General features: G+C 41.6%; 1 protein-coding gene across 7 annotated transcripts in view; it reads left to right on the plus strand.

Annotated features, from left to right (window-relative positions):
* aopep (aminopeptidase O (putative)) overlaps positions 1-12,830 on the plus strand; it is a 345,719-nt gene that overhangs the window by 44,143 nt on the left and 288,746 nt on the right. The gene's annotated exons all lie outside the window — the stretch shown is intronic.

The following is a 12,830-nucleotide window of genomic DNA, read 5'->3' on the forward strand; positions in this document are numbered from 1 at the left end:
CTGAAGAAATTCCTCCTCATCTCAGTTTAAAGAGTCACCCCTTCATTCTGGGGCTGTGCACTTGGCTCCTCATCTCTCTTACTCATTGAAACATCTTTTTTCACGTTCACTGTATCCAGGCTTCTCAGTATTCTGTAAGTTTCAATCAGATTTCCCACTCATCCTCTGAACTCCATTAAGTACACACCCAGAGACCTCAACCGCTCCTCGTATGACAAGTCTTTCATTCCTGCAATTATTTATGTGAACTTCCTCTGGACTGCCTCCAAGGCCAGCAAATTATTCCTTAGAAATGGAGCTCACAACTGCTCACAATATTGCACATGCTGTCTGACCAGATCCTAATAAAGCATTAGTAGCATAGCCCTGCTCTTGTATTCTTTTCCCATCAAAATTAATATGAGTATTGCATTTACCTTCCTAACTGCCAAATTAATCTACAGGTTAACCTTAAGCCCTTTGTGCTTCGAGTTTTTGAAGGCTTCCCCATTTCAAAAATAGACTACACCTTTATTCTTCCTACCAAAGCGCATAACCTCACACCTACCCACATTGTATTCCATCTGCCACTACTTTTCCCACTCTCTTAGCATGTCCAAGAATTTCTGCAGCTTCCCTGTTTCCTCAATACTGCTTGTTTTTCTTCCGATATTGATATCAACTTCAAACATCACAACAATGCCTTCAGTTCCTACAACAAGATAATTAATGTGTAACGTGAATAGCTATGGTTCCTACACAGACCCCTGAGAAACTCCATTAGTCACTGGCTGCCACACCACAAGAGACCCTTAATCTCTACTCTCTGTCATCTGCCATTCAGCCAATCTGCTATCCATGCCAGTACCTTACTCCTAACATCACCTTACTTTATTTAACAGCCTGCTGTGTGGCACCTTGTCAAAAGCCTTCTGGAAATCCAGGCAGATCACATCATATGACTTCCTCATTATCTCATCAAAGAATTCTAATGATTTGTCAGGCATGGTCTCCCATTGATAAAGCTGTGCTGAATCAACCTATTTTACCATGCACTTCCAAGGACTCCATAATCTCATCTTTAGTAATATAGATTGGGAATGCCATAGTGTTAAGGGCTTGGATGGAAAGGAATTTGTTAAGTGTGTACAAGAAAATGTTTTCATTCAGTATGTGAATGTACCTACTAGAGAAATTTGACCTATTGTTTGGAAATAATGCAGATCAGGTGACTGAAATGTCACTGGGGTAGCACTTTGGGGCTAGTGATTACAGTTCTATTAGCTTTCAAAATAGTGATCGAAAAGCAGAGACTGGATCAAAAGGTTTAGGTTCTAAACTGGACGAAGGCTAATTTTGATGGTAGTATGCAAGAAGTTTGAAAATTTGTTTGGGGGCAGATATTTGCAGGTAAAGGGATGGATTGAAAGTTGGGAGCTTTCAAAAAGAGTACAATGATTCAGAGACAGTATAATTCTGTTAGGGTAAAGGGCAAGGCTGGTAGGTGTAGGGAATGTTGGATGACTGCAGAAATTGAGGTTTTGGTCAAGAAAAAGAAGGAAGCATATGTCAGGCATAGACAGCAGGGATTTAATGAATCCTTTGAGTATAAATGCAGCAGGAGTATACAGGAAGTCCCCGGGTCATGAATGAGTTCCATTTTTAAGTCTGGTCATAAGTTGAATTTGTGAGTTGGGACAGTTACGTACGGTTCACATCTGGCATCAATTAGTCGATTGTTTGTCTTAGTATGTTATATTTTTTTTTAGATTAGATTACTTACAGTGTGGAAACAGGCCTCAGGCCCAACAAGTCCACACCAACCCTCCGAAGAGAACCCACCCAGACCCGTTCCCCTACATTTACCCCTTCACCTAACACCATGAGCAGTTTAGCATGGCCAATTCACCTAACCTGCACATTTTTTTTGGACTATGGGAGGAAACCCACACAGATGGGGAGAATGTGCAAACTCCACACAGCAGTTGCCTGAGGCGGGAATTGAACCCGGGTCTCTGGTGCTGAGGTAGCAGTGCTAACCACTGTGCCACCGTGCCGCCCATTTATATGACTTCAGGATACCCTGAAATGCGTAATAATGAACAAAGCCTATTGGATGTGAAAGTGCTGCAGTCAGTGTGCGCTCAGTAATGTAACAATCTGACCGTGTTGCCAAGAAGTTGGGATAGGCATTGGTCAGCAGGCAGTGGAGTTAACCCCTGCTCTTCCTGACGTAGTGCTGTGGTTTCTTTGCCTTCCAAACTGAGAGAAAAGACAGGCCCTTGGTTCAGTAACTCATCCAAAAGTTGGGCTCCTCCAGCAGTGCAACACTCACGCACCACCACACTGGAGAGTTGCCCTGGGTTAGTGTACCCCGACCTTTCTGACTTGAGTGCTACCCCACTGAACTGCATTAGGACGGTAGGTGTGTACTCAAGGATGTTGGTAAGGAATGTGTGATGAAATAAGTGGGGTGGGAGCAGGTGTACATACACCGGACCAGGCTTGCTGGGCTGAATGGCCTTTGCCTATGCTAGGCCATCTGTTGGCTCCTCTCAGGATGGTTGTCATAGGGTGAATCAACGCCTCCAGGAATTGAGGGGAGTGTTTTGGCAAGGCTCTTGAAGACAGGCCGTCATAGCCATGGGCGTCCTCAGAAATGCCCTCATAGAACATAGAACAGTACAGTACGGAACAGGCCCTTCAGCCCACGATGCACCCTCAAATTTCTGTGACCATATGCATGTCCAACGGTCTCTTAAATGTCCCCAATGACCTTGCTTCCACAACTGCTGGCAACGCATTCCATGCTCTCACAACTCTGTATAAAGAACCCGCCTCTGACAGCCCCTCTATACTTTCCTCCAACCAGCTTAAAACTATGACCCCTCGTGTTAGCCATTTCTGCCCTTGGAAGTAGTCTCTGGCTATCGACTCTATCTATGCCTCTCATTATCCTGTATACCTCAATTAGGTCCCCTGTCCTCCTCCTTTTCTCCAGTGCAAGAAGTCCGAGCTCAGTCAACCTTTCTTCATAAGATAAGCCCTCCAGTCCAGGCAGCATCCTGGCAAAACCTCCTCTGAACCCTCTCCAAAGCATCCACATCTTTCCTATAATAGGGTGACCAGAACTGGACACAGTATTCCAAGTGCGGTCTAACCAAAGTTTTATAGAGCGGCAACAAGATCTCATGGCTCTTAAACTCAATCCCCCTGTTAATGAAAGCCAAAACACCATATGCTTTCTTAACAACCCTGTCCACTTGGGTGGCAATTTTAAGGGATCTATGTACCTGCACACCAAGATCCTTCTGTTCCTCCACACTGCCAAGAATCTTATCCTTAATCCTGTATTCAGCTTTCAAATTCGACCTTTCAAAATGCATCACCTCGCATTTATCTAGGTTGAACTCCATCTGCCACCTCTCAGCCCAACTCTGCATCCTGTCAATGTCCCGCTACAGCCTACAACAGCCCTCTATACTGTCAACGACACCTCCAACCTTTGTGTCGTCTGCAAACTTGCTGACCCATCCTTCAATCCCCTCAACCAAGTATTAATAAAAATTACAAACAGTTGAGGCCCAAGGACAGAGCCCAGTGGAACATCACTCACCACTGACTTCCAGGCAGAATATTTTACCTAAAACATCTTAAACATAACACAGTAATAATAATAAATGTGACTACAGAACGAAATTTATAATTGAGAGAGAGAGAGAGAGAGTGTTTGTGTGTGTGTGTGTGTGTGTGTGTGTGTGTGTGTGTGTGTAGGTATAAAAACATTAAAGAAGCATTTCTTAAACTGTTTACATAGAAAAGAAAATATAACCCTTTAAAGATTAAAATTTAGTCTCATTCCAATCGATGTCTTGCATACTGGAAGGGGCCTAAATCAGTAATTAAGATGACTTTATTAATTGGATGATGGGCCTGGTGCTGGAGAGGATGAGCCCGGTGCTGGAGAGGATGGGCACTGTGCTGGAGCAGATGGGCCCGGTGCTGGAGAGGATGGGCCCGGTGCTGGAGAGGATGGGCCCAGTGCTGGAGCAGATGGGCCCAGTGCTGGAGCAGACGGGCCCGGTGCTGGAGCGGATGGCCCCTGTGCTGGAGAGGATGGGCCTGGTGCTGGAGCGGATGGGCCTGGTGCTGGAGCGGATGAGCTCGGTGCTGGAGCAGATGGGCCCGGTGCTGGAGAGTCAGGGGTTGAAACTGCTAATAGGGAGTCAGGATCTGATTCTGCTGCTGGAAAGTGGGATATTACTACCTCCTCAACAGTTTTTTCAACATTTCAGGAAACTCCCTCGCAGCACTTACATCGGCACTTGCTACTTCACCTTGCACTTGAATATTGTGTAAATTTACTGTCCCTTTGAAACAACTAAATCAATCCGTAGTCACAAGAAATTCTTCATAAGCACCTTCACTTGCTGCACGTGCAGCTTCTAAATCACTGAAAAGACTTCAAGCTTTTCTTGCACAAGCCAAGGCTAATAGGAATAGTATGCTGGGTTTGAGCCTCTACCCAAATTACCAATAGCCTTTCCATTTCGATAATTAAACCACTGCATTGCTTAGTGATAATTGTCGCTTTCATTGGGACAGAGCCTTTTACATGTTCCATTACTCTCCCCTTGTTCTTTATAATTGTCCCAATCATTGACCGACTGTTGTATTACGCTTTTCCAATGTTTATTGGCGTTTCATCTCTCTCTGATCCCTTTATTATTTCCACTTTCATTTCAATCCTGATCGTTTTCCTTTTCTTCAGTGCATCACTATCACTTGCATCAGATTTACACTTTGAAGCAACGATGACAAGGGCAAACACACACAAATTTTAAATCAAAATACAATGCACACAATAATGATTACGTGATCCAACTTAAAATGGCGATGACGGCGTGGTGTTGTTCTCCCTTGGACTGACAATTCGCTTAAAACTTGCAGTGTTTTGAGTGTCGTGCAAAGTAGTCTGCCTGTTCATTAGTACGAACCATTGTGTGTAACTCGATTTTTAAACAATAAGTAGGCGTTATGGAGGTTGGTTTGTAAGTCAGGCGTTTGTAATCTGGGGAAAGCCTATACTTAGAGGAAAATCAGGAGGGCACAAAGCTTTGGCAAATAGGGTTAAAGAGAATCTGAAATACATTTGGGACATAAGGAAACCTGGGAAGAGAATAGGACGCTTTAAAGATCAGCAAGGCAGCCTATGTGTGGAACCACAGGAGATGGGGGACATTCTGAATGAGTATTTTGCATCAGTGTTTGCTATGCAGAAGGACATAGAAGCTAGCAGCATCTTGAAAAATATCCACATTACAGAGGAGGAGGCGCTGAAATGCATAAAAGTGAACAAATTCCCGAGACCTGATCAGGTGTAACCTAGAACTCTGTGGGAAGTTAGAGAAGTGATTGCTGGGCCTCTTGCTGAGATATTTGTATCATCGATAGTCACAGGTGAGGTGCTGGAAGATTGGAGGTTGACTAACGTGGTGCCACCGTTTAAGAAAGGTGGTAAGGAAAAGCCAGGGAACTATTGATTGGTGAGCCTGACATCAGTGGTGTGCAAGTTGTTGAAGGAGTCCTGAGGGACAGGAGTTAAATTTATATAGAAAGGCAAGGACTGATTAGGGATAGTCAACATGGCTTTGAGCAGGGGAAATTGTGTCTCACTTACTTGGTTTGAGTTTTTGAAGAAGTAATGAAGAGGATTGATGAGGGCAGAACAGTAGACCTAATCTATACGGACTTCAGTAACAAGGTTCTGCATGGGAGACTGGTTAGCAAGGTTAGGTCACATGGAATGCAGGGAGAACTAGCCATTTGGGCACAGAACTGACTCGAAGGTAGAAGATAGAGGGTGGTAGTGGAGGTTGCTATGACCAGTGTTGTGCCACAAGGATTCACTGCTTTTTGTCATTAATATAAATGATTAAACATACGAACGTACGAGATATTATTAATAAGTTTGCTGATGACACTGGCTGGTGGTATAGTGGACAACGAAGAAGGTTACCTCAGAGCACAACGGGTTCTCAGCTGGGCCAATGGGTTGAGGAGTGGCAGATAGAGTTTCATTTAGTTAAATGTGAGCTGTTGTACTTTTGAAAAGCAAATCAGGGCAGGACTTGTATATTTAATGATAAGGTGCTAAGGAGTGTTGATGAACAGAGAGACCTTGGAGTGCAGGTTCATTGTTCCTTGAAAGTGGAGTCGCAGGTAGATAGGATAGTGAAGAAGGCGTTTGGTGTGCTTTCCTTTATTGGTCAGAGTATTGAGTACAGGAGTTGGGAGGTCATGTTGCGGCTGTACAGGACATTGGTTAGGCCACTGTTGGAATATTGCGTGCAATTTTGGTCTCCTTCTTATCAGAAAGATGTTGTGAAACTTGAAAGGGTTCAGAAAAGATGTACAAGGATGTTGCCAGGGTTGGAGAATTTGAGCTATAGGGAAAGGGTGAATAGGCTGCGGCTTTTTACCTTGCATTGGAGGCAGAGGGGTTACCTTATAGGGGTTTATAAAAACATGAGGGTCTTTGTTAGGGTAAATAGACCAGGTCTTTTCCATGGGGTAGGAGTGTCCAAAAAGAGAGGGCATTGGTTTACGTTAAGAGGAGAAAGATTTAAAAGGGACCGAAGGGACAACTTTTTAATATAGTGCGTCTGTGGAATGAGTGCCAGAGGAAATTGTGGAGGTTGGTACAATTATAGCATTTAAGTGGCATCTGGATAGGTATATGAATAAGATGGATTTAGAGTGATATTAGCCAATTGCTGGCAATTGGGACTAGATTACTTTAGGATTTCTGGTTGGCCTGGATGAGTTGGACCAAAGGCAGTGTTTCCATGCTGTACAGTTCTATGATGGGTTCTAAAATCTTACTAAAGTTTGCGGTCAGGCTAACTGACTTCTGATTTCCTGTCTTCTGCCTCCCTCTCTTTATATTAGCCATTTAGCAATGCTATGGAATTCCACTCGTTCCTGGAAGATCACCACTAGTGCCTCCACAGTCTCCTCAGCTATTTCCTTCAGAACCCATCCACGTTGTAATCCATTCAGTTCAGGTGATTTATTCACCTTACAGAACTTCCAGCTTTCAGAACAGCTTTTCCTGTGTGATGGTCAATGCACTCACCTCTGGCTCTCTAACTCCATTGAACCTCTGGTATGCTATTGATGTCTTCCACTGTGAAGACTGATGCAAAATACCTATTTGGTTCCTCTGATATTCTTGTTCCCCTTGCTATTTTCTGATTGACTGGCTGATATTAGTTGAGCGCAATTAGGGTCAACTGTTTACAATCTAAATGACATGGATGAATTGGGGTATTGAATGTAATGTATCCAAGTCTGTTGAACCTACAAAGTTTGGTTGAAAAGTAAGTTGGGAGGACACATGGCAGTTTCTTTGGGTGCTTCAACAGCAGAATGACTTTTGAGATTTAATTAGGTAGGAGCTGAAATTTGGTTTTAAATTAAGAGTTTGGCATAGTGGCATGCTTGTGATGGATAGAGTCTCATGCTATCTAGTGGTGGATTCCTATTTCTAATATCCTTGCATCCATTAATATTCATTCTATTTCAACATTTTATAATTATAAACTATCTTCTAGATAAAGTCAGCGACCATACAAAAAACTCATGCCACAGCCAGTTCATATTTATTTAAAGGTGTGATGCAACAGTTGGCTTTGTATAGTTGTGTTCGAATTCCTGGATATTTCTTGTTGAGGAGCAGGAGAATTCAAGCTTGCATTTAGTCTTGGATTGGCAAGAGTCAACAGTGAGGACGTAGTATAGAACATAGAGAGATGGAAGGCAGTCCAATACTGATGTCGGACAAAATGGCAACAGTCAGTCTGGATAAGAAATTGATGGGCCTGAGGAGCAAACTCAGTACTGTCCACCTGTGTGTCTATTTGAGGGTGACGTTTGATAGAGTCCTTACAGGACCTTGAAGACATCTATGAAATCCCCATTCAGTTATCATCACTAAATGTGAAAGACAATGCCCTTAGCGATGTATTGAATAGTGGTATGTAACACACTAAACACTAGCATGAATATTCAGTAAGCAGTGAACACACACCCACAAGATTGATATTCCCATGATAAAGAAATAACTCTAATTCCCGTATCAACTGGTGTCAGCCGTTGGGCATACCAGTACATTTAGCTTTCTGACTGAACAAGTCATAGCATTTAATGATGGTGCATAAATGAATGAAATGACACCAACATAATGTGAAATATTTACAAATAAACTTTAAATTTGAAAAATACCTGTGCCATACTTGTGTTCTCAGTAAGTCTTAAATTAATGGCAGTGGAGTTGGGCAGGAAAATTGTGGCTATGCCAGAGCCTCTTTGTTTGTCCAAATAATAATAATATTTATTAAATTGTGAGGATGTCTTAAATATTGCTGTTGCAAGACATTGTGTGTTTTCCTACTTGAAGTGTAGCAAGTTAACGTGCCGATATGACATGCAGCTATTGGAAGCTTTCATTGCAAAAACACTGGAACACAAGAGTAAGGAAATCCTGCTGTAGTTGTTTGCGACATTGGGATAATATCTGGTGTACAGTGCTCAGTTTTCGTGTGTGTACCTATTGGAAGATATAATTGCCTTGGAAGGGATGCATTGAAGATTCACTAGATTAATTCTTGCAAATAAGAGTTGTTCATGACAAAGTAAGTAAAATGGATCAGTACTGTGTGGAGTTTAGAAGAATGAGCGGTGATTTATTTGAAATGTATAAGACTCTGTGACGGCTTGAGAGACTAAACACCAAAAGATTATTTTCCCTACCTGGAGAGTCTAGAACTAAAGGACATAGTCACAGGATTAAGACTGAACTTAAGACATTTTTTGAGTCAGAAAGTTATGAATCTTTGGAATTTTCTTTCCCAGAGAATTGTGCATGTTTAGTCATTGAGTATATTGAAGGCATGGGTTGACAGACTTTTTTTTTAAGTGGAATTGAGGGATTTGGGAGCCAGGCAGGCAGGTGGATTTGAGGTTGAGGTCAGATATGGTCTTAATGAATAGTGAAGAAGTTTTTAGGGGCTGCGGAGCCTCTTCCTTCTATTTCTTAAGTTTATTTCTATTATGATATTATGAAATTATTAATGTGCATTATTGAATATAATTTGATTACATGTGGAAAGCAATATAGTTTTGAAATCTGATTTATTGATTGATATTTCTTGTAATCAATAGCAGCATTGTAAGTCTTCACAGAATGACTAAGAAGACATGAGATGTAGTAGACTATTTAGCCCTTCAGATACTTTGCTGTTGAATGAGATCATGGCTGATCTAATAACCCTCAACTTTTCTTCCTGCCTTATCCCCATAACCCTCGATTGGCTTACTGCTTAAAAATCTGTCTATCTTAGCTTTGGATATACTTAATGACCAGCCTTCTAGCCCTGTATGATAAGCTATTCTAAAAATTCAGTATCTTCTTAGAGAAGAAATTCCTCCTCATCTCTGTCTTAAATGGATGATTCCTTATGTTGAGATTATATGTTCTAGATTCTCCCACAACGTATCTGCCCCTGTCAAGTCCATAAGAACTTTTATATTTCAATAAAGTTGCCTGTCAATCTTCTGAACTTCAATGAGTACAGGCTCAACCTACTTGACAACTCATCAGACAATCCCTTGGTACCTGGGAGCGACCTGTTGAACTTCTCTGGACTGCCCCTAATGCCAGTGTATCTCTCCTTAGATAAGAGGCCAGAACTGGTCGCAGTATTTTAGGTGTAGTTTAATTTTTTAATGTAACCTATTTTCCGAATCATCCTATTCAGAGATGTTATTGCACACCTCTGAAGCAGATGGGCCTTGAACCCAAGTCTGTTGGTTCAGGGGTAGGGACACTATCACTGTTCCACAAGAGGACCCTGAGATATGGTTTAACTTATGTCTTATATGTTTTTAGGAAGACTTCTCAATTTTTATTCTTCATTTGCCTTCCCTTTTACTTGCTGAACTTGTATGTAAGCTTCTTTTATGATTTATGGAAGAGGACTCCCAAATGCCTGTGTTGCCGGTTTCTGCAGTCTTTCTCCTTTAAATAATATTCAACTCCTCTGTTCTTCCTGCCAAAATGCAAAATGACTATTCCCCACAATGTATTCCATCTGCCAGATTTTGCCCACAAACTTAACCTGCCGAGATCCCTTTGCAGACTCTATGTGTCATCCCCACCCACTTGCCTTTCCACTCATCTTTAATATTATCAAGATAATTTGGCTATGGTATGTCCACACGTTTCATGCAAGTTATTAGTATATTGTTGTTAGTAATTGTGGGCCCAGCACTGACCCTGTGACATTCCACTAGTTAAAGACTGCCATCCTGAAAATAACCTCATCTCAAGACTCTACCTTTTTTGTTAGCCAATCCCCTATTCTATACTAATGTACTCCCTTTGACATCATGGGGTCTTACTTTATTAAGTAGCCTGATTATTATGACTTACCTAAAACTCTACTTTATCACTAAAATTTGTCACATTGTATGTTTTTTTCTTTCAATTTGATGCTGTCCTTAATTTCCCTGGTTAATCATAGTTAGCTTATCCCTTCCTAGAATCATCCTTTCTCTCCAGAATATATCTTTGTTGTTAACCATGAGCTATTTTCTTAAACTTCTGTCATTGTTCCTGTCCCGTCTTTGCTGCTAAACTTCTTTCCCAGTCCACTCCAGCTATCTTTGCCCTCATTTCCACGTTTTTACCTTCATTTAAATTTTTCATAGTTGTTTCTGAGCCAGGTGTACCCCTTTCAAACTGCTAACTTCTACCACGTTATGGTCACTATTTTCTTGGGGATCTTTTACTCTGAGATTAGTTATTAAATCTGCCTCATTACACAATATCAGATCCAAACAGCCTGATCCTTTGTTTGATCAATAGTTTATTGTTCCAGCAAACTGTCCTGAATACACTGTGAATTCTTTTTCTTGGCTGTCTCGATCATTCTTACATTTCCAGTCTCTGCTATGAAGGTGTTCACTGATGATTGAGTGGTATTCTGTGTCACTCATGATACCGTAGATGCTGAGTCAGTCATTGCACCAAGTATAGTGGAGCATGGGTAGAATCAAGACTGGGCAGAAGAGTGGCGGGTGACATTTGTGCCACTCAAGTGCAGAGCAATGACCATCTCCAACAGGAGACAATCTAACCACCATCCTTTGACATTCAGTGGTGTTATCATCACTGAATCCTCTGCTATTTGCATTCTGGGGGTTTCCATTGACCAGAAATTTAACTGGACTCACCATAAATACAGGGGCTAGGAAGACTGCAGTGAGTAACTCACCTCCTGTTTCCCCAAAGCCTAACCACCATCACTAACGTACATTTCAGGAGTATGATGGAGTACTCCACTTACCTGGGTGAATGTAGCTCTGACAACATCTAGAACAAAGCAGCCTGCTTGATTGACACCACATTCACAAGTGTCCACTCCCTTTTCCACTCAGCAGCAAGGTGCACTGCAGAAACTCACCAAAGTTGCTTGGGCAGCATCTTTTAGACGCACAACCATTTCTACCTGGAGGGATGAGGGCAGCAGATGAGGGAGCATCGCCACTTGCAGGTTACCCTTCAGCCACTCATCATCCTGATTTGGAGATGTATCAGCACCATTCCTTCACTGTCACTGGGATAAAATCTTGGAATTCCCTTCCTAATGGCACTGTGGGTCTACTCATGGCATATGCACTGCAGTGGTCAGGAAGACAGCTCACCACCATCTTCTCCAGGGCACCTAGGTATAGGCAAATGCTGGCTAGCCAGCAATGTCTATCGGCCACAAGTAAAAATAAAAACATGAAGATTGAAGTCATCCATAATTAATATACTGCATTTTTTATATGACCTCATTTGTCATGATTTATTCTCTGTCCTACTGTACCGCTACTGTTAGGGTTCCTATAACCGTATGCCTACCAGTGTCATCTTCCTCTTGTTTTTTTTTAACTTGACCTATATGGATTCTGCACTTTCTAGTCCAAGAATGAGTGACTCCGATCCATGTCTTGATGTCTTGGTGCATGAACTTGCACTGGTGTTTAAGCATCCAATTCAGTCACACCTTTCCTCCTCTTTTCACTGAACTTGATTACATATCTTTGCTGGGGCAAATCAATTGTAATCATACAATTGGCCTTAGTCCTTTGGACTAGGAAAAAGGAAACCATTATCTCTAATATCTACTAATATTTAGTAGTGTGCACAAGTTTGCATAGGAGCAACTTTAATAATCTACTAGAAATTAATACACCATATCGTCCTATCTGAAGATATTAGAGGGCTGCTATTACCATATCTCAAAATGAGCAATATTTCTGTAAAGGGGTGAAAGTAGAATACTCTCTGGCGTATGCCCTATTGTGTCTAATCTGCATCTCAGATCAAAACTCATTTATGGATACATGAGTCATGTTAAAATAGCATACCCTTAATCTTTGACAAACTGATTCCTGTTTTCTCCATTGCAGATGGACCCAGGGTTGCTGTTATGCATATGAAAATGCCACAAAGGAAGTGTTAACATTTTTGGTTTTTGGACAAAATGTTTCACAGACCTTATGTTTTCAAACCCTGTACTTCTCTTCATACTTCTATCTTACATAGTTCATAAATCCTATGTTTAGAAGTTAGCCTTTAATTTCATGAAATAAAAATTTAACTAATAATTAGGGATACGTTATTGAAAAGCTGATAAACAAACTTGAAGAAAATGCAACTCATACAATGCGTGAGTTTGTTACACTTGAAAGGTCAGGTTCTGTTGATTTAAGAGGTCAGACCTAGAAGTTCTGGGAAA

This window comes from Hemiscyllium ocellatum, chromosome 2 (genome assembly GCF_020745735.1).
Source record: "Hemiscyllium ocellatum isolate sHemOce1 chromosome 2, sHemOce1.pat.X.cur, whole genome shotgun sequence".
Lineage (NCBI taxonomy): Eukaryota > Metazoa > Chordata > Chondrichthyes > Orectolobiformes > Hemiscylliidae > Hemiscyllium > Hemiscyllium ocellatum.